Below are 22,862 nucleotides of genomic sequence, written 5' to 3' on the forward strand. Positions count from 1 at the left end.
GCGAGGGGCAGCGAAGTGAGGGAGAAAGTGTGAGAGACGAAACCGGGCGGAAGGCTCGAGCACCATGTAACTGAAAATAATACTGTTCTGTAGTGGCATACCCGGTTCTGAGCAGCAGCAACATTAGCACACACCGCTCTTCACGGGGGGGAGGGGGGGATGATATGTGCTGAGGTTGAACTAAGCACTGTACCGCCAGCTCCACACTGCAGGTTACACGGGTCACTATTCTCATCCGTGGGTTACCCTACTATTTCAGTCTACCTTGCCAAGTGAAAGATCCTGTATCACCCCATTACTGCTTTACCACCAGGTTCTATCTCAGGCCCCCGCCCCCCCACACACACCATCAAGCTGGAACCCTGCATTTATTTAATACCTGCTCTACCGTCAGCTGAGAAACCCTGCATTCACCCTGGTCCTTTTCTACCTCAAGCTGCGAAACGCTGCATCATTACTGCCCCTACTCTACCTCCAGCTGAGAGACCCCAGCATCGCCCCATCACTGCCCGCCCCCACCGTACAGGTTCTGCATCATTCCTGTCTCTACCCTTCCTCCAGCAGAGAGACCCGGTACATACCCCAATCCTGCCCTACCTCCACTGTAAGAGGTCCTGCATCATTACTGCCCCATCTCTACCTCCAGATGAGAGACCCCTGCATCACCCCATCACTGCCCTACCTCCACTGTAACAGGTCCTGCATCATTCCTGTCGCTATCCTTCCTCCAGTTGAGAGACCCCTGCATCACCCCATCACCGCCCTACCTCCACCGTAACAGGTCCTGCATCATTCCTGTCTCTACCCTTCCTCCAGCAGAGAGACCCGGTACATACCCCAATCCTGCCCTACCTCCACTGTAAGAGGTCCTGCATCATTACTGCCCCATCTCTACCTCCAGATGAGAGACCCCTGCATCACCCCATCACCGCCCTACCTCCACTGTAACATGTCCTGCATAATTACTGTCCCTACTCTACCTACAGCTGAGAAACCCCTGCATCACCCCATCACTGCCCTACCTCCACCGTAACAGGTCCTGCATCATTCCTGTCGCTATTCTTCCTCCAGTTGAGAGACCTTGTACATACCCCAATCCTGCCCTACCTCCACTGTAACAGGTCCCGCATCATTCCTGCCCCTACTCTACCTCCAGCTGAGAGACGTACATACCACGTTCCTGCGTTATTGCCAAGTGAATAACCCTGCGTCACCCCTGTTTCTTATCTATATCAAGGCAAGAAACCCAGCGTCTTCCCTATTCCTTCTCTACCTCATGCTGATAAACCCACCATAAGCCAATACCTGCTCTAGCTCCAGCGGAAAGACCCAGCATCACACCCATACCTACTCTACTTCCAGCTGAAAGACCCTGCTTCACTCCCATACCTACTCTACTTCCAGCTGAAAGACCCAGCATCACCCCCATACCTACTCTACTTCCAGCTGAAAGACCCTGCTTCACTCCCATACCTAGTCTACTTTCAGCCGAGAGACCCAGCATCAACCTAGTCCTGCTCTACCTCCATCTGAAAGACCCATCATCACTCCCATACCTACTATACTTCCAGTCGAGAGTCCCGGCATCATCCCATACCTACTCTACTTCCAGCTGAAAGACCCTGCTTCACTCCCATACCTACTATACTTCCAGTCGAGAGACCCTGTTATCATCCCATTACTGCTCTACCCCCAGCTAAGCGTCCCATGGACTGCATCCCATTCCTACTTCCTTGCTTTACTTTCCAGTTCAGCTCTATCTCCAGCTGAGAGGCCCCGTACCCCTTCTTTTCCCACGCTGTCATCAACTGAGACCCTGCACCACTTCCCCTTCCATGTCCACCTTCAGCTCAGGAGCCCTGCATACTCTCCCAGCTTTTTATACCTAGCACTGCGCGTGACCTCCCTTCTAACTATATTTCCCAGGTGAATTGCATGAGACCATATGCCCACCTCAACAAAGTTACCTCCTGGGAGGAGCGTAGGGCAATTGTTGTTCAGTTATGAAAAATAGGTTGTCTGGCATTTGTTTCCCAATGTCCTAAATGTTTTTTTGTGTTAACTTTAATGGTTGGAGCCCGGCAAGACGAGTGCCTAATGGGCGATCCTGATCACTGTGTTCAGATACTTGACCACTCATTGTTCATGACATCCTTTCACTTAGCCGTGCATTAAAGCCCCAAAGGTGCCTGTAGTATAAGCAAGCAAAAGGACAGATCTTGTATCAAACTGCCCAGCAGTGTGCCAAAAGTTAAAATATTGGCTCAAAGGGTACCCACGCTCTGTATGTATAAAATGGAACTTGTGTAACGCAAGCGTTGCTAGAAGGCAACGAGTGCTTATCAAGGTCAGGAGACCTGTGGCGTGATTCAAGAGATTGATAGTAGTGGGATGTAAATGATCATAGAGAATGATACTTCATGGGTGGTAGATGAACATAAAGATTGATACTTGTGGTTTGTAGATGATTGTAGAGATTGATAGTTCACGGGTGGTAGATGATTGTAGAGATAGTTGGAGGATAGTAGAAGATCGCAGAGACTGATAGTTGGTGGGTGGTAGATGATCAGAGACAATAGTTGGTTGGTGGTAGATGGTCGTGGAGATTGGTAGTTGGTGGGTGGTAGATGATCGTGGGTCTTAAAGGGGAGTCTTCGGTGTTTTCTGAATTGCCGGAGGGTGGTGGCATTTCTTGATATTGATTTTAACGCGGAAGATCTGTCTTTCGTTTTGTCTCATTTATTTTCTTTAAAGTTTTTTTTTTTGTGTTTCCAGTCTGGTGATGCCCAGGCTTCGGGTGTGGCTTGTCCTTCTGAAGTGGTTAACTTTTTGGTCAAGTAGGCTGTTTTTGGTATCCTTGTTAGTGATGCAGCTGGTCTTGAAGATGATGTCCTCTCCTTTCCCAAGGTGTGTGAGAGTGCAACTGAACCAGTAGAAGTACAAGTGAACACAACAATGGCAGTGCATTAATGGTGTACAAGTTCCCGGGCACAAAGTATAGGGCACATTTAATGCACCAATAACCGAAAATGTAAACATCCACCCTGAACACCGTAATCACACTAATTCTGCAGTAGATGTAGGGATTCTCAACACAACTAGACTGAGAGTGACACTGTTAAGATAAAGTGAGGAACACAATATATATTTCTTTTACGATAAAACTAGACGTTTCTGCATAATATTTCATGAGGAGGTATTTTATCCATAGGGTCATCTTAGGCTGTCTTCCAAAAATGAGGCCACAAGACCAGTATTGATGGGACATCCTTCTTCTTACACGAGGCGCTAGGCAAAGCTCTTCAAAGGTGTTGATGTTTGAACCCAAACATTGAAGGAAGCCGCCTTTTCTTCCTCCAGGCATCTTCCTATGGTGTTCCTTCTAAAGATAACCAGTGGCTCGTTGCCACCAAGGATAAGGCAGCAAACCTCCGCCTCCAGGCAATACACTAGGCACCTTGAAGCTGCAGTTGAGGTATCCTCTTCCAGGGACCTGCTGGTGACACCTCCCATTGCATCGACCTGTGTCCCAAGGCATACAGCCTTGTTCCATCTGTACCCATCTACCCTTCTGGGGCAGGGTGCCAATAGCAGCCAGGTGATCACATTAGAGGTTCCGTGTCTACAGGGCCACATTGCTCTTGGGTGTCGGGTGGTGCTGTAGCTTTGCTGCTGTGTTGATTCTTCTCGGTTAGTCGGGCACCATCAGATATTCTGTTGGATGTGGGCTGAACTCCAAGTCACCTTGAAAGGCAAATATAAACATTATTGCAGCTTATGTGAGAGCTGGATCGACTGGTTGAGTGTCAGATGACTGTGTGATAATCCTGCAGCATTGACTTGAATGTTGGGAATAAATTTAATGAGACTAACATATAGACGATTTAGGCTGATTGTATAGTACTTTAGACAAGGAGATGCATAACTAGATCTATTCTTATTATAATTAAAAGCCACATTTACCTTATTGTTATTCATTATAATTTCTCTTGCTGATTTTCTGGTCTAGCCTACCAGACAGCCGCATGATATCTAGTTTCAAAAGACCTACTGTCAGCTCAGAATGGATTTACGGTGGGTTTAAAGCCAGAGCCACTGGAATTATGCAGCAGGATAGACTATATCATGCAGCAAGAAAAGGCAAATTCTGCATCGTAATGCGCCACGGTTTGTGATAGCATTACTTAATTATTTCGTAAATTGTATACATGGTATCACTGCCTGGGCAAATATTTCACCTTATTAGCACAAATGTGTCCAATTGAACACCCAAATACAGCAATAAGCAATTGAAAGATGAGCAGTCAACCTTTCCTCTGCGCACGGAGCACATCGCCAGATTATACAGCAGATAATGTATTATGCAGTGATTGCAGCAAATTCATAATTATGCAGAAAACATTGTGGCTATAGAATCATTTAATTCAAGAGGCCCTGCTTAAAGACCACCCATTGCTTACCATAGGTTGAATTTATTGTCCTGTTCGCTTGCTTCTTAGTCGATTAATTGCCTTGGGGCATAGCCTCTTTTCTTCAGGGAAGCAGAAGCTAAATTCTGGCAGGGTGAAGAATTACTTGATTCCCCCTGCCAAAAAACAACAAGCATTTGCAATGCAATAGGGCTCGCATTAGTTAAATGTAGAGCTATTGGATTTGCAAATGGAAAAGAAATGCAGCGTCCACCTGCCTTTATTTTTCTATTTATTTACTATTATAGCAATCGTGACACACTGTGCTTTAGCCTAATATGTTTAAAAGAAAAGCGCAGTATGCTGTGATTGCTAAAAAAATGTAAACAAATTGAAAAGAAATGTGGCTTCTGCTTGCATTTGTATTTCTATTTATTTACTATTGTAGCAATCGTGGCATGCCGCACTTTATCTTAATATGTTTAAAAGTAAAGTGCGGCATGCTGCGATTGCTATAAAAGTAAATAAATGAAAAAGAAATGTGGTGTCCGCCGACCTTTGTTTATCTATTTATGGACTTTTGTAACAATGGCGGCCTGCCGCGCTTTAGATGTTTGACGCTAAAGCGCAGGGTGCCGCCATTAACACAAAAGTCAATTAATAGAAAAAAATAGTTGTACGGCTGCCAATTTTTTGTTAAAATTGAGTTACCTTTGTAACAATTGCGGCACTCCATGCTTTAGCTTAGATGTTTAAAACTAAAGTGTGGCGTGCCACAATTGCTACAAAAGTAAACAAGCACTGCAAAGAAAACCAGGAAGGATGGCAGCAATAATGTGAGAGGGGAGGCAACAGATGGCGAGCGATGGCCAACCAAAAGAAACAATCGGTGCTGTCCCACGGGCGGGAACCAATCATGTAGAGGTTGGACAGATGAACACTATTGACCAACCACAGTAAAGGAATTTCCAAAAGGCAGGCCTACCAATCAGAAGTGCTGGGCGGATTTTAAATCCCATATTCTGCACACAACCTGTCTCGAAGAGAGCAAGTGCTGCCTAGACGAGACCTAAAAATGGGTAAGATGCTGGCCTGCTGCTGGGGCCAAAGCTGTATGCAATTTTACAGGACAGAATTACCATACAGTAAAATTGGGTCCAGTTTTCCCAAATTCTGGAAACTGGGTGTGGAAAAATCGGCCCACGCAATACCAGGAGGTGTGGAATTGCGTATGGGAATCCCTCTCTGCCTGATTCATACACAGGGCCTAAAGATGTTTTATAAACTTTTATAAATTGTGATGGCTGGTTCAGGATTGTTTCTCGGATTATGTACTTTGGTATTTTTATTGATATTAACTCATTGAGAAGCATGTGACTTTTGCAGTATGTTTAATCTCGGATAAACAAGAAATAAATAAAGGGAATAAATGTCCTTTTCTGTTCCATGGAGTGCTTCCAGAAAACACTGCAGCTATGTCTATAAATCGTCCCTCCACTGGGGCTCTGCCTTACTATGTTTATGTGATACGCAAACAAATGATGGATGGAATGCTGAATAAATCTCACATTCACTCACATTCAAAATATCTGGGTTAAATCCATCATTCTTCTGCTCACAATGCCACCCCAGTTTTGGACCCAGCTATATGCAAATCAGTCTTCACCCTGTGCCTCATGGGAACAGTTCAGCCCGAACTGCCAAGCCAGGTCCTCCCTGGACCAGAAACAAGCATCCTGGGACCGGTTTCTGGGTATTACCTTTCATCAGCTAGGTTAGCTTGAATCCAGTGGCAAAGTGAGCAAGGGACCCACGTCTGGGATTATTTATGGGCTCCCCTTGCAAAAATATAAATATGTAGAGTTCCTTGAAGTAAGTCTCTCCGAAGTCAAGATAACATCAACTATTCTTACCCAAAGTTAATCCTAGAATGAAGGATTCTGGAGTAGGTGTGTAACTATTCAAGGGTAAGGGCAAAAGGAGCAGGAGTGGACAGTGTACTGTCTGAGCTCTATTTTTACTCCATACCTGGGATCTGTGTACCGGATCGAAGATATGATTCTCGGCTCCCTTCTATTGTGTTTGGAGTATAGGAAACTGGCAGGAATGGTGCAAGATTTTTCAGGCAAAGAAAATAATTTTGCCGGCTGCATTTCTCCCCTTCTGATGATGAGAGGTCAGATTCAGGCTTTGCTTTTTTTCTGTAATTTGCACCACCACTACGTGCTGCACCTCGTCTTCAGGAAACACCGCCCATGGCAGCTGCGGGTATTATATACTATTATATGTATGTATAATGCAGTACTATGCATTGTGCTACAGTGTGTATATTCTGTACGATGCCAGCTGTGTGTCTATGGGAACACTGCACTGTGCTACAGAAAATATTATATTCATGTACACTGCAGCTGTGTGTATACTGCTGCACTGTGCTACAGTCAGCATTATTTTATCACATCCACTGTGTGGATACTGCAGCATTCTACACTGTGCCATAAAACATATTATATGCATGTACACTGTAGCTGTGTGTATACTGCTGCACTGTGCTACAGTCCGAATTATATGTATCACATCCACTTTGTGTAATCTGATGCACGGTGCCACAGGTTGTATTATGTGTATCACATTCACTGTGTGCATACTGATTCACGGTGCCACAGAATGCTTTATATGCATCACACCCAGTGTGTGTATTCTGCAGCACTCTACACGGTGCCACAAATAATATTATATGCATGTATACTGCAGCTGTGTGTATACTGCTGCACTGGGCTACAGTCCACATTACATAGATAACACACACTGTGTGCATACTGCAGCTGTGTGTATACTACTGCACTGTGCTACAGTTCGCATTATATTTATCCTTCTAATGCACGGTGCCACAGTACGCATCGTATGCATCACACCCACTGTGTGTATACGGCATCTCTCTACACTGTTCCACAAGTAATATTATATGCATGTCTACTGCAACTGTGTGTATACTGCTGTACAGTGCCACAGTCCACATTATATGTATCACATCCACTGTGTGTTTTCTGATGCACGGTGCCACAGTATGCATTATATGCATCAGACCTACTGTGTGTGTATACTGCAGCATTCTACACTGCACCACAAACAATATTAAATGTATGTATGTATACTGCAGCTGTGTGTATACTGTTGCACTGGGCTACAGTCCACATTATATAGATAACACACACTGTGTGCATACTGCAGCTGTGTGTATACTACTGCACTGTGCTACAGTCGCATTATATTTATCCTTCTAATGCACGGTGCCACAGTACGCATCGTATGCATCACACCCACTGTGTGTATACGGCATCTCTCTACACTGTGCCACAAGTAATATTATATGCATGTCTACTGCAACTGTGTGTATACTGCTGTACAGTGCCACAGTCCACATTATATGTATCACATCCACTGTGTGTTTTCTGATGCACGGTGCCACAGTATGCATTATATGCATCAGACCTACTGTGTGTGTATACTGCAGCATTCTACACTGCACCACAAACAATATTAAATGTATGTATGTATACTGCAGCTGTGTGTATACTGCTGCACTGTGCTACAGTCAGCATTATATTTATCACACCCACTGTGTGTATACTGCAGCATTCTACACTGTGCCACAGACATTATATGCATGTAAACTACAGCTGTGTAGACACTTATACACTGTGCAACAGTCAGCATTATATGTATCACATTCACTGTGTGCATACAGATGCACGGTGCCACAGTATGCATTATATGCATCACACCCAGTGTGTGTATACTGCAGCACTCTACACTGTGCCACAAACAATATTTAATGCATGTATACTGCAGCTGTGTGTATACTGCAGCACTGTGCCACAGACAGCATTAAATGCATCAGACCCATTGTGTGTATACTGCAGCATTCTACACTGCACCACAAACACTAATATTTGCATGTGTACTGCAGCTGTTTGTATAGTGCTGCACTGTGCTACAGTCAGCAGTATATTTATCACATCCACTGTGTGTATACTGATGCACGGTGCCACAGTCTGTATTATATGTATCACATCCACTATGTGCATACTAATGCACAGTGCTACAGTATACATTTATATACATCACACCCACTTCACTGTGTATATACGGCATCTCTCTACACTGTGCCACAAATAATATTATATGCATGCATACTGCAGCTGTGTGCATACTGCTGAACTGGGCTACAGTCCGCATTATATGTATCACACCCACTGTGAGTATACTGCAGCACTCTACACTGCGCCACATATAATATTATATGCATATATTCTGCAGCTGTGTGTATACTGCTGCACTGTGCCACAGTCCGCATTATATGTATCAGACACACTGTGTGTATGCTGATGCACGTGCCACAGTATGCATAATATGCATCACACCCACTGTGTGTATACTGCAGCATTTTACACTGTGCCATAAACAATATTATATGCATGTGTTCTGCAGCTGTGTGTATTCTGCTGCACTGGGCTATAGTCCTGATTATATGTATCACACCCACTGTGTGTACTGCAACATTCTACACTGTGCCACAAACAATATTATATGCATGTATTCTGCAGCTGTGTGTATACTGATGCACAGTGCCTCAGTCTGCATTATATGTAGTACATCCGCTGTGTGTATACGGCATCTCTCTACACAGTGCCACTAACCCTATTATAAAGAAAAACCAAAGGTGGTGATGGACGGAGCGTTGACAATGCAAACACTCAACCCCAGTCAACTGATCTGGGTTTAATCCATCACTGTTCTTTAGCTCACTCCGCCACCCCAGTTCAGACATGCCATATGCAAATCAGTCTGACCCTGTGCCTCATGGGAACAGTCCAGCCCGAACTGCCAAGCCATGTCTTCCCTGGACCGGAATCAAGCTTCCCAGGACCGGTTTCTGGCATTACAGCCGTCTTCAGCCGGGCTTGCTTGACTCCAGTGGCAAAGTGAGCAAGGGACTCACGTCTGAGCATACCCTGCCAACTTAGGGCGAACAAAGAAAAACCAAAGGTGGTGATGGACGGAGCGTTGACAATACAAACACTCAACCCCAGTCAACTGATCTGGGTTTAATCCATCACCGTTCTTTAGGTCACTCCGCCACCCCTGTTCAGACATGGCCATATGCAAATCAGTCTGACCCTGTGCCTCATGGGAACAGTCCAGCCCGAACTGCCAAGCCATGTCTTCCCTGGACCAGAATCAAGCTTCCCAGGACTGGTTTCTGGCATTACAGCCGTCTTCAGCCGGGCTTGCTTGACTCCAGTGGCAAAGTGAGCCAGGGACTCACGTCTGAGCATACCCTGCCAACTTAGGGCGAACAAAGAAAAACCAAAGGTGGTGATGGACGGAGCGTTGACAATACAAACACTCAACCCCAGTCAACTGATCTGGGTTTAATTCATCACCCTTCTTTAGCTCACTCCGCCACCCCAGTTCAGACATGGCCATATGCAAATCAGTCTGACCCTGTGCCTCATGTCCAGCCCGAACTGCCAAGCCATGTCTTCCCTGGACCGGAATCAAGCTTCCCAGGACTGGTTTCTGGCATTACAGCCGTCTTCAGCCGGGCTTGCTTGACTCCAGTGGCAAAGTGAGCAAGGGACTCACGTCTGAGCATACCCTGCCAACTTAGGGCGAACAAAGAAAAACCAAAGGTGGTGATGGACGGAGCGTTGACAATACAAACACTCAACCCCAGCATGTATTCTGCAGCTGTGTGTATACTGATTCATGGTGCCACAGTCTGTATTATATGTAGCACATCCACTGTGTGTATATACTGATGCACGGTGCCCCAGTACGCATTATATGCATCAGACCCACTGTGTGTATATTGCAGCTCTCTACATTGTGCCACAAATAATATTATAGGCATGTATACTGCAGCTTTGTGTATACTGCTGCACAGTGCCTCAGTCTGCATTATATGTAGCACATCCATTGTGTGTATACTGATGCCTGGTGCCACAGTCTGTATTATATTTATCAGACCCACTGCGTGTATACTGCAGCACTTTATACTGCGCTACAGTTAGTATTATCTGTATTGCATCCAGTCTATGTATATTGCAAGACTCAGCACTATGCTGCAGTCGGTATTATATGTACCGCACCTAATGTGTATACTGCAGCACTCAAAATATGAGAGACGTTCCTTCAATGGCCATATACATCAATAATGTGTATGCATCTCTAAATGTCCAGATAGAGTGACAGTAACAAGTTAATGAAGAATACTGATTATTCAAAAATTGTGTTTATTTTTCTTTTTTATATATATATAAATTCATATAAATACTGTTTTGAATTAGAAAATTACATAGAAAATCCATCAAATAATTACAAAGGATCACAAATCATATGTTACAATCATATAAATAAACGAAAATTAATAATACCCCTAGGTAACAATCAACCAAGCAACTCACTTACGTGCTACCAATCATACCACAACCATACCACATACTAAGATGAGGAGAAGGAACTGGATTCCAATTAGCTAGATAACAACGCTAATACTATACAAGGGCCACCAGATGTAACAGTCGGCCCCTGCTGCAGGTCTACGCGCGTTTCGGTGGTTCAAGCCACCTTCATCAGGACCTTGTACATCATCAAGTGCAGATACCAGGGGATCAGAACAAACAAGGAAAAAATTACCTAAGGAAAAAGGGGAGAAAACAAGTCTGTCACTCCAAAATACACAAAGATTATATATACAAAAACATTAAGCATTCACTGTTTAGGCAAGACTCTGGGAGCTCATCAACGTGACCATAGAGAGAGAGTCCTACATCTCACAAGAAATATTTCTATAAGTCTGACTCTTCACAAGAAACGAGGCAAAGATTCACCAAAACTGTGACAAAAAGGAAGACATTATTTTAAAAGGTCAATAGTAACCAATCATTCTTAAACCCTATTGGTGATCCCTACGTAGGCAAGGATAAGATTACAGCCAAAGATTTACCATATATACAAAAAAGAGAGAGAGAAGTGGGTCACAAGGCATAACCTGATCTAGTTCGAAGAAATTTAAGCTAATAGTGACACATCATGGCACGTAATGATATACTTACACTGTAATATACGGGTATCTTTTCAAAGGGAATATATAGTCAGTAAAATCAAGAGTAAGATGAAATCCAGTGCACAGCTTCTGCATAAAATTAAAAGAGGGCCTTTAGAATAAAGTTTGCTCAAGGGACTGGCTGAAACTCATGTATATTCCACAATTGGAAAGCTTACCAATGGTTCCACACACGATGGAAACAGGGAACAGAAAAGCTAGAACGCTTCATATAATGGATTGAATAAACAGACTGTTCCGTGTTGCTGGCTGCAGAAAAAGCATACAAGGCCAGGGGGTCATACTTGGTGTGAGACATATATGGAAAACACCAAGATTTGTGTAAATGCCTCCTAACAGATCACTCCTCATTTAATGCTGTTAATAATCAGGTTAACCGATTGACATACCCAAATAGTCGCAGGATATCCGTGCTGATAATGGTTCTCAATGCATCAATATCTTTGGTATTTATCAAAACGAGTATGCTGGTTCATGCCAGACCCCCCTCGAGAAATTCTCAATTGAACAACCAGCTTTCTATTACTGGACTTCCTGCGATAATGGGTAATCACAGATGTGGCTCTTGCCACGCCTGTGATTCAGCGATTACATCTGACACAGTGACTTACAATGATAAAAAGATCAAGCTGCGCTTTCTCACAAACTGTCGCAGTAGCAACATCGTGTATATTCTATTCTGTGACTGTGGTCTGGCTTATGTTGGTGAGACGGGTCGTGAGTTTCGCGTCCGCTTCAGCGAACATAAGTCCGCTATTAGGACCAACAAGTTGTCAGCTCCATTAGTCCAACATTGCATTGAGAAATCTCATGGAGAGAATGAGATCAAATGGTCTATCCTTGAAAAGGTTACAACTAAAATGGGACAATCGAGCGAAATCACGCGTAAAAAACGTGAAACGTTTTGGATTTACCATTTGGATAGCGTCAAGCGAGGGTTAAATGAAGAGTTATCCTGGTATGTGACCAAGTAATGAACCCTTGCCTTAACTCTGCATGTGCCACCTTGGGCATCTGACATGGAACACCTAGAGTATATATTCTGCCCCCTCATTTTGGGAGCCTTCACTGTAGCAAATGGTTCAGTAGGGAGTGTACCATATAGGATTTCTACCTCCCTCTCTTTAGTGAATTTGACTTCTGACATGCATTGATTTATTAATGATACATGTTATTTACTTGATCCATGAAACCTTTTTCAATCTTTCCCATCTCATCTAGATGGTGGAATTACTCCATCTCTTATGATTCCACACTGGTTAGATGGATGCTACTTGGGAGTCTTTTCTCTTTCTTGTATAGTATATTGTCCCTGTCTTTGATGGGAGACTCTTCTAAACTATTACGTATTTTTCATTTCCTTTGAATTATAGATGTTTTGATTCAAACTTCTTTAGTATCTTTATATATTTAATTTTTTAATTTTATTGTTGCGCGTGTTGACCTGATATTCTGGCATGCTTATAATTGTGGCTTGATCGGCCCTTATTGTCAGGCATTAGTGAGATGGACGCTATCTTGCAGTCCTCTTTCTATGCCTATGATGGGAGACTCCCACTATCTGTTACGCGTCTTTGGAAACTTCTCGCGTGATTTTAGGACCTATCGCGGAAGCTTTAAAACATGACGGGCCTCTGTGATCTTCCGCTGAGGGCTTCTTCCGACGTAGAGGGTTCACGTCGCACCGCTGCGAAACACCAAGTAAGCAAGCTAGAGTCTTATATATTTTTTTTGGATGTAGGAATTTGGAATAGTTATCGCTTTCACATTAGCGATATGGGTTTAGACTTGTCCAAGTTGTTAACATGCCCTGTCGAGTTCAAATGAGCCACTCGCTACCGACGTGTTCTTCCTTTTTCTTGTAAACGCGCACGCACCCGGGGGTTGTGTAAGTTGTGTAGATCGAAGTCACCATTCTTCATCGGGGCTCGGACCGCCATATGTTTTAATATGTTTTGGTATGTGTTTTTGGCCGATGTTATTTCTGCAAGTAACAGCGCATACTCCTCCATAGTAGACCCTTGCTGTATGCGGCACGCATTTAACGCCCGTACTTCTTTTTAACTTTCAGGGTCGCTGGTGTTGGAAACTATACCCTACCTACGGATGGCTTACTGACCATACTCAGAAGTAAGCTTATTTACTTGTTGCTAGGGTTTAGAAATCTCCAAACCGTGTACCGGTACCGGCACTAAGAGGATTTCCCTATACATTTTTTTCACCCATATTTAGATCGAGATGCAACAGAAATTATCTCCCTCGCCGCCCTTACTTAACTGGGATACTCGTTTTGATAAATACCAAAGATATTGATGCATTGAGAACCATTATCAGCACGGATATCCTGCGACTATTTGGGTATGTCAATCGGTTAACCTGATTATTAACAGCATTAAATGAGGAGTGATCTGTTAGGAGGCATTTACACAAATCTTGGTGTTTTCCATATATGTCTCACACCAAGTATGACCCCCTGGCCTTGTATGCTTTTTCTGCAGCCAGCAACACGGAACAGTCTGTTTATTCAATCCATTATATGAAGCGTTCTAGCTTTTCTGTTCCCTGTTTCCATCGTGTGTGGAACCATTGGTAAGCTTTCCAATTGTGGAATATACATGAGTTTCAGCCAGTCCCTTGAGCAAACTTTATTCTAAAGGCCCTCTTTTAATTTTATGCAGAAGCTGTGCACTGGATTTCATCTTACTCTTGATTTTACTGACTATATATTCCCTTTGAAAAGATACCCGTATATTACAGTGTAAGTATATCATTACGTGCCATGATGTGTCACTATTAGCTTAAATTTCTTCGAACTAGATCAGGTTATGCCTTGTGACCCACTTCTCTCTCTCTTTTTTGTATATATGGTAAATCTTTGGCTGTAATCTTATCCTTGCCTACGTAGGGATCACCAATAGGGTTTAAGAATGATTGGTTACTATTGACCTTTTAAAATAATGTCTTCCTTTTTGTCACAGTTTTGGTGAATCTTTGCCTCGTTTCTTGTGAAGAGTCAGACTTATAGAAATATTTCTTGTGAGATGTAGGACTCTCTCTCTATGGTCACGTTGATGAGCTCCCAGAGTCTTGCCTAAACAGTGAATGCTTAATGTTTTTGTATATATAATCTTTGTGTATTTTGGAGTGACAGACTTGTTTTCTCCCCTTTTTCCTTAGGTAATTTTTTCCTTGTTTGTTCTGATCCCCTGGTATCTGCACTTGATGATGTACAAGGTCCTGATGAAGGTGGCTTGAACCACCGAAACGCGCGTAGACCTGCAGCAGGGGCCGACTGTTACATCTGGTGGCCCTTGTATAGTATTAGCGTTGTTATCTAGCTAATTGGAATCCAGTTCCTTCTCCTCATCTTAGTATGTGGTATGGTTGTGGTATGATTGGTAGCACGTAAGTGAGTTGCTTGGTTGATTGTTACCTAGGGGTATTATTAATTTTCGTTTATTTATATGATTGTAACATATGATTTGTGATCCTTTGTAATTATTTGATGGATTTTCTATGTAATTTTCTAATTCAAAACAGTATTTATATGAATTTATATATATATAAAAAAGAAAAATAAACACAATTTTTGAATAATCAGTATTCTTCATTAACTTGTTACTGTCACTCTATCTGGACATTTAGAGATGCATACACATTATTGATGTATATGGCCATTGAAGGAACGTCTCTCATATTTTGTGTATTTCTATTCCCCTCTGTTCCTTGGCCACAAATTATTCATTTGAGGGGGTCCCATTATACATGTTGCCTATACTGCAGCACTCTACACTGTGCTACAGACAGTAGCATCTGTATGCATAGTGCAGGTGTGTGTACTGCAGCCCTCTACTCTGTGCTTCGGTCAGTATTCTTGGTGTCACCCCCACTCTGTGTATAATATGCTACAGTCATTATAATCTTTATTACACCTGTCACTAAATGCTGCAGTCAGCATGTTCTATGAGACACCAGTCGCACCTGTATACTGCAGTATTTTACTGGAGTCAGATAATCTGTATCACCTTTGCTCCCACTTTAGCTGGATATTGTAGTTGGGACTCCGTGATGCTTTGGTTGGCATCACTACACACTGCAGTTGTGATTGTTGTAGCTGGCATTGGTGCATGTTGGAGTTTAGAATAACTGCATTCTGCAGTTGTGCTCAATGGATGCTGTAAATATGGTAACTAGATGCTGTAGTCTGAATCTCTGCAGACCACAGTTCGAATCACTGAATACTGTAGTTTAGAAAACTGTATGCTTTAGTTGAAAGTGCTGTAGCTGGGTTCGCTGCATGCTGGAGTTTAAATTGCTGCATGCTGTAGTTTAAATGGCTGCATGCTGTAGCTGGGTTCGCTGCATGCTATATTTTAGATTGCAGCATGCTGCAGTTTTGTTCTCTGCATGCTGCAGTTTTGTTCTCTGCATGCTGTAGTTTAGTTCACTGCATGCTGTAGTTTAGATCGCTGCATGCTGTAGTTGAGATCAATGCATGCTATACTTCAGTTCGCTGCATGCTGTAGTTTAGATTGCTGCATGGAATAGCAGGCTGTAGTTTAGATCGCTACATGCTGTAGTTTAGATCGCTGCATGCCGTAGTTTAGATCGCTGCATGCTGTAGTTTAGATCGCTGTGTGCTGTAGCTAAGATTGGTGCGTGCTGTACTTGAGCTTGCTGCGTGCTGTACTTGAGTTTGCTGCGTGCTGTAGTTGAGCTTGCTGCGTGCTGTAGTTGAGCTTGCTGCGTGCTGTAGTTGAGCTTGCTGCGTGCTGTAGTTGAGCTTGCTGCGTGCTGTAGTTGAGCTTGCTGCGTGCTGTAGTTGAGATTGCAGCGTGCTGTAGTTGAGATCGCTGCATGCTGTATGTTAAATTGCAGCATGCTGTAGGTTAGATTGCAGCATGCTGTAGGTTAGATTGCAGCATGCTGTAGGTTAGATTGCAGCATGCTGTAGGTTAGATTGCTGCATGCTGTAGGTTAGATCGCTGCATGCTGTAGGTTAGATCGCTGCCTGCTGTATGTTAGGTCGCTGCCGGCTGTAGCTGAGATCACTGCCGGCTGTAGCTGAGATCACTGCCGGCTGTAGCTGAGATCACTGCCTGCTGTAGTTGAGATCGCTGCCTGCTGTAGTTGAGATCGCTGCCTGCTGTATTTGACATCGCTGCCTGCTGTATTTGACATCGCTGCCTGCTGTAGTTGAGATCGCTGCCTGCTGTAGTTGAGATCGCTGCCTGCTGTAGTTGAGATCACTGCATGCTGTAGGTTAGATTGCTGCATGCTGTAGTTGAGATCGCTGCATGCTGTAGTTGAGATCTCTGCGAGCTATAGTTGAGATTGTTGCGTGCGATAGTTGAGATTGCTGCGTGCTGTAGTTGAGATCGCTGCGTGCTGTAGTTGAGATCGCTGCGTGCTGTAGTTGAGTTTACTGCGTTCTGTAGTTGAGATCGCTGCGTGCTGTATTTGAGATCGCTGTGTGCTGTCGGTTAGATCACTGCGTGCTGTAGTTGAGATTTCTGCATGCTGTAGTTTTGATCGCTGCATGCTGTAGTTTTGATCGCTGCATGCTGTAGTTGAGATCGCTGCATGCTGTAGTTGAGATCGCTGCGTGCTGTAGTTGAGATTGCTGCATGCTGTAGGTTAGATCGCTGCAGGCTGTAGCTGGGTTCACTGCATGCTGTAGTTGATATCGATGCATCCTGCATTTTAGGTTACTGCATGCTGTAGTTTAGATCGCTGCATGCTGTAGTTTAGATCTATTGATGCATAGATTGATGAGCAGGATGCTCTTGTGGGGATTGCTGCATGCTGTAGTTTAGATCGCTGCATGCTGTAGTTTAGATCGCTGTGTGCTGTAGCTAAGATTGCTGCGTGCTGTAATTGAGCTTGCTGCGTGCTGTACTTGCGCTTGCTGCGTGCTGTACTTGCGCTTGCTGCGTGCTGTACTTGTGCTTGCTGCGTGCTGTACTTGCGCTTGCTGCGTGCTGTAGTTGAGATTGCTGCCGGCTGTAGCTGAGATTGCTGCCTGCTGTAGTTTAGATCGCTGCCTGCTGTAGTTTAGATCGCTGCCTGCTGTAGTTTAGATTGCTGCGTGCTGTAGTTGAGTTAACTGCGTTCTGTAGTTGAGATCGCTGCGTGCTGTATTTGAGATCACGGCGTGCTGTCGGTTAGATTGCTGTGTGCTGTAGTTGAGATCGCTGCATGCTGGAGTTGAAATCGCTGCATGCTGGAGTTGAAATCGCTGCATGCTGGAGTTGAGATCGCTGCAAGCTGGAGTTGAGATCGCTGCAAGCTGGAGTTGAGATCGCTGCAAGCTGGAGTTTAGATCGCTGAGTGCTGTAGTTGAGATCGCTGAGTGCTGTAGGTTAGATCGCTGTATGCTGTAACTGGGTTCAATGCATGCTGTAGTTGAGATCGATGCATGCTGTATTTTAGGTTACTGCATGCTGTAGTTTAGATCTATTGATGCATAGATTGGTGAACAGGATGCTCTTGTGGGGATAGCTGGATACTGTAGTGTTTCGCTGCATGCTGCAGTGTAGATCGCTGCATGCTGCAGTGTAGATCGCTGCATGCTGTAGTTTAGATCGCTGCATGCTGTAGTTTAGATCGCTGCATGCTGTAGTTTAGATCGCTGCATGCTGTAGTTTAGATCGCTGTATGCTGTAGTTTAGATCGCTGCATGCTGTAGTTTAGATTGCTGCATGCTGTAGTGTAGATCACTGCTTGCTGTAGTTGAGATCGATGCCTGGCGTAGTTGAGAACGATGCCTACTGCAGTTGAGAACGATGCCTGCTGTAGTTGAGATCGATGCCTGCTGTAGTGGAGATCGATGCCTGCTGTAGTTGAGATCGATGCCTGCTGTAGTTGAGATCGATGCCTGCTGTAGTTGAGATCGATGCCTGCTGTAGTTGAGATCGATGCCTGCTGTAGTTGAGATTGATGCCTGCTGTAGTTGAGATCGATGACTGCTGTAATTGAGATCGATGCCTGCTGTAGTTGAGATCGATGCCTGCTGTAGTTGAGATCGATGCCTGCTGTAGTCGAGATTGTTGCGTTCTGTAATCGAGATCGCTGCGTGCTGTAGGTTAGATCGCTGTATGTTGTAGCTGGATTCACTGCAATCTGTAGTTGAGATCGATGCATGCTGTATTTTAGGTCACTTTATACTGTAGTTTAGATCGTTGCGTGCTGTAGTTGAGATCGCTGCATGCTGTAGTTGAGATCGCTGTGTGCTGTAGTTGAGTTTGCTGCATGCTGTCGGATAGATTGCTGTATGCTGTAGCTGGATTCACTGCATGCTGTGATTGAGATCGTTGCATGCTGTATTTTAGGTTACTTTATGCTGTAGTTTAGATCGCTGCATGCTGTAGTTTAGATCTATTGATGCATAGATTGGTGAGCAGGATGCTCTTGTTTGTTGATTGCTGGTGCTGTAGTGTTTCACTGGATGGTGTAGCAAATAACAGGATATTTTAATTGGCATCTACACATCCTACAGCTGCATCATGGAGACTGCAGTGGATTGCTTCATGCTTGCACTGCTACATGTTGTAGTTAGACCACTTAATTCTGAAGTTAGAATCACTGTGCTCTATACTTGTGATCACTGAATGCTGCTGATGGAATAGTGGAATCCGTAGTTTGGATCTATGCAATCACTGGATTTTGTAGTACAAAACTGCATGCTGTTGAGTTGATCGGCGCATGCTGTATTTTGAATTGAGTGGTACAAAAGGGGGTGGTGATGGACGGAGCATCTGAACCAATCAAACACTCACACCCAGTCAAGAGATCTGGGTTTAATCCATCACCGTTCTTTAGCCCACTCTGCCACCCCAGTTCAGACATGGCCATATGCAAATCAGTCTGACCCTGTGCCTCATGGGAACAGTCCAGCCCGAACTGCCAAGCCATGCCTTCCCTGGACCGTAAACAAGCTTCCGACGACCGGTTTCTGGCATTTCAGCCGTCTTCAGCCCGGCTTGCTTGAATCCAGTGGCAAAGTGAGCAAGGGACTCCCGTCTGAGCATACCCTGCCAACTTATGGCGAACAACTCCCCTTTTGTACCACGTAGTTTGAATTGATGCATGCTGTAGCTTAGACAGCTGGATACTGTTGATTGGATCGCTGCATGCTGTAGTTTGGACTGACACATGCTGTAGCTTGGATTGACACATGCTGTAGCTTGTATTAACCCATGCTGTAGCTTGTATTAACCCGTGCTGTAGTTTGGATTGATGCATGGTGTAGCTGAATCGGTGCATGCTGTAGCTTAGACAGCTGAATACTGACAATTGGATCGCTGCATGCTGTAGTTTGGATTGACACATGCTGTAGTTTGGATTGACGCATAGTGTAGCTGAATCGGTGCATGCTGTTGCTGCATGATGTCGTTTGGATCGCTGCATGCTGTTGCTTGGATTGACGCATGCTGTAACTTAGACTGCTGGGGACTGTAGTTGGAATCCCATAATGCTATACTTGGGATCGCTTCATACCATAGTTCAGTTTGCTGTAGGTGCAATCGCTGCATGCTGTAGTTTAGGTGTCTGAACACTGCAGTTTAGATAAGTTGATGGTGCAGTTTCCTGAGCTGGATGCAGTTATTGGCATAGCTGGAAACAAGTGATTTGCTGGATGCTGTAAGGGATAGCAGGATACTGTAATTGGGATCACCACATAATGCAGTTGGATCATGGGTGCAGTAACAAATCACTAGGGGTCGTATGCATCAACACATTTTCCCATAGACACAGAATGGCCCAAACCCTTTGATGCATTTGGCCCTGTATGATGTTGGTGGAATCACAAAATGCTGTAGTTGGATCACTAGACCCCTGTACAGTTGCAGCCTGTCATTGGGATTGCTGAAGGGTCATCTTGGATCCCTGGATTCTATAGCTGGGATCCCTGGATGCTGTGGTTGGGTTCTCTTCACTCTGTAGTTTGATTGCTAGGTGCTGTAGCAAGGATAGTTGGTTGCTGTTGATGGGGACTCTGCATGCTGTAGTTGAATTGTTGGGTGCTGATTTGTGATTATTGGTTGGTGTGATTGGGTTCTCTGCACGCTGTAGTTGGATTGCTGAGAGCTGTAGCTGTGATCCCTGGATGGTGTGGTTGGGATCTCTGAATGCTGTAGTGGGATTGCTGGGAGCTGTTGCTCGGATCACTGGATGCTGTGGTGGGGTTCTCAAATGCAAAAAGAACAATTGATGGGCAGAATGCAGAACAATGTAATACATTCACCCCAGTACAGAGATCTGGGCCTAAATCCATCATTTTTGTGCTCCCCATGCCATTCCAGTTCGAACCCAGCCATACACAAATAAGTCAGAGGGGTTTAGGGAGGGATAGGCATCCACCCACAAATGAAGAAGCCCATTCCTGTTCACAAACTGCACATCTAAAGTTACTTCAGCCAAACAAAAACCAAAACAGAAGCAGATGTACTCCTATCTCTGAGCTCGAGTAAGTCCAGCAGCACCACAGATGGCCTACCACTGGTACTGAAACACACTCCCATAGAAAATATAGAGGTAGGGACTTAAGGTAATATTGTAAGTGCTGATATTAGACAGCAGTATTGTTTAAAATGGCTAATATTTAGTTTTTCCAACTGTAATGTTGTATATTTGCAAGTTCATGAATGTATGCCTCATGGTTGCCTTATGGGAATGCGTAAGCTGTAGAAGGGACCACTGCATAACGTAACTTGGTTCTCGGCTTGCTGTAGTTGGTATCGCTGCATGCTTTGGTTTAATCTTTGCATGCTCTACCTGGCTTAGCTGCATACTGTAATGTAGACTGCGGGATGCTGTAGGTTACTTAGCTGGTTGTTGTAGTTTGGTTCATCGCATGCTTCGGTTTGGTTTGCCTCATGCTGTAAATAGGACCACTGCATGATAGTTGGTATCGCTGCATGCTTTAGTTTTAATCTTTGCATGCTCTACCTGGGATAGTTGCATACTGTAATTCAGACAGCAGGATACCGTAGGTTACATTGCTGGGTGTTGTAGTTTGGATCAGCTAATGCGGTAGTTTGGACCCTTGGATACTGTAGTTGACCTCGCTGGGTGGAATCATTGTTTGCTGTAGTTCTGATTGCTGCACCCTGTAATTTGAATGTCTGCCTTCTGTAATTGCAATTGCTGTTTGTTATAATTTGTTTATTTATAAATCTTGTGTATGCCATAGCTTCTTGATAACCTAACAAATACAATGCACTAGCTGTTGCAAGCTATCTTAAATAACATATTTTTCAGTACTCTTGTGAAATGAACAATCAACACTTGGCTTCACATTTCAGAAGGTAGCAGGTTCCATTCCTTTGTGGCAGCATACGTATAGGTAGAACATAGAACATACAAATAGGTACGCCCCCTAAAAAGAGCCTACCCTAGTTCTAGACACTGAAAGAACAAATGTGCCATAAAAATGAAGCCTAAGAGTGGGAGCATGCACGCTACAATATTTAGCTACTCGAGTAGGTAAAACATTGTGGAGAATCCTATGGACAATAAGGCAGGTTTGTACCGAGGGTCGCGAGGCAGGGCACACAAAAAAAAGACAATTTGACTTACCTTTCTAAGTTGCCACGCGACCTTGTTCTCCCTTGGGTGTTTTCTCTCCACCTGGAAGCGCCGGACCAGGAAAACTGCACTACCCAATCCTGGCGCTGCTCTCACAGCATGAGAACAGCGCCAGAATTGGATCGAGCAGGCTCTCTCAGCGCTGCTAAGAGCACTGGAGGTCAGCGCATTCTCTAACCCAGCCGGCTAAGACAGCTGGGTTAGAGAACTTTAAAATGCAAATGTCTGGCTGGCCGACCCAAGATGGCCAGCCACAGAGACATGCACATTTGTAAGCACACAGCTCCCTGCTGCTGCCACTCAGCAGCACCTGCCCCACCCTGTCCTGACACTTGCAGGTTGCTGAAAAATAAAATAGTAAGACATAAACTTTATTACTTTTTTTTTTCCAGCTCTGGGGCTTGTCGGGCGATGCTCCTCCACTCAAAGGCAAAATCCGCCCCAGCAATAAGGAAAGACGTAAAACAAATTCTATGCTTTATTGGCAGCCAATGGAGTTGCTTTAGGATAGTGAAGTTTAGTTTAGGTTGCTACATGGTGCAAATTGAGGTTTAGGTTGCTGCGTGGTGTAAATGGGATTGCTGTGTACTGTAGTGTGACGCTCTATTTGCAGGACCACTGGAATTATGTGGCAGGGGAGGGCCAAATTATGTGGCAAGCAAAGGCAAATTATGAATTGTATTGCGGCACATTTTGTGATAGAATTCCTTATTTTCTCAATTTTACACTTGTTA

At 44.2% G+C, this 22,862-nt stretch overlaps 1 protein-coding gene across 6 annotated transcripts in view; it reads left to right on the forward strand.

Moving 5' to 3' along the window:
- GRB7 (growth factor receptor bound protein 7) overlaps nt 1-22,862 on the forward strand; it is a 674,120-nt gene that overhangs the window by 430,064 nt on the left and 221,194 nt on the right. The gene's annotated exons all lie outside the window — the stretch shown is intronic.

The sequence above is a fragment of the Lissotriton helveticus genome, chromosome 5_1 (assembly GCF_964261635.1).
Source record: "Lissotriton helveticus chromosome 5_1, aLisHel1.1, whole genome shotgun sequence".
Classification (NCBI taxonomy): Eukaryota; Metazoa; Chordata; class Amphibia; order Caudata; family Salamandridae; genus Lissotriton; species Lissotriton helveticus.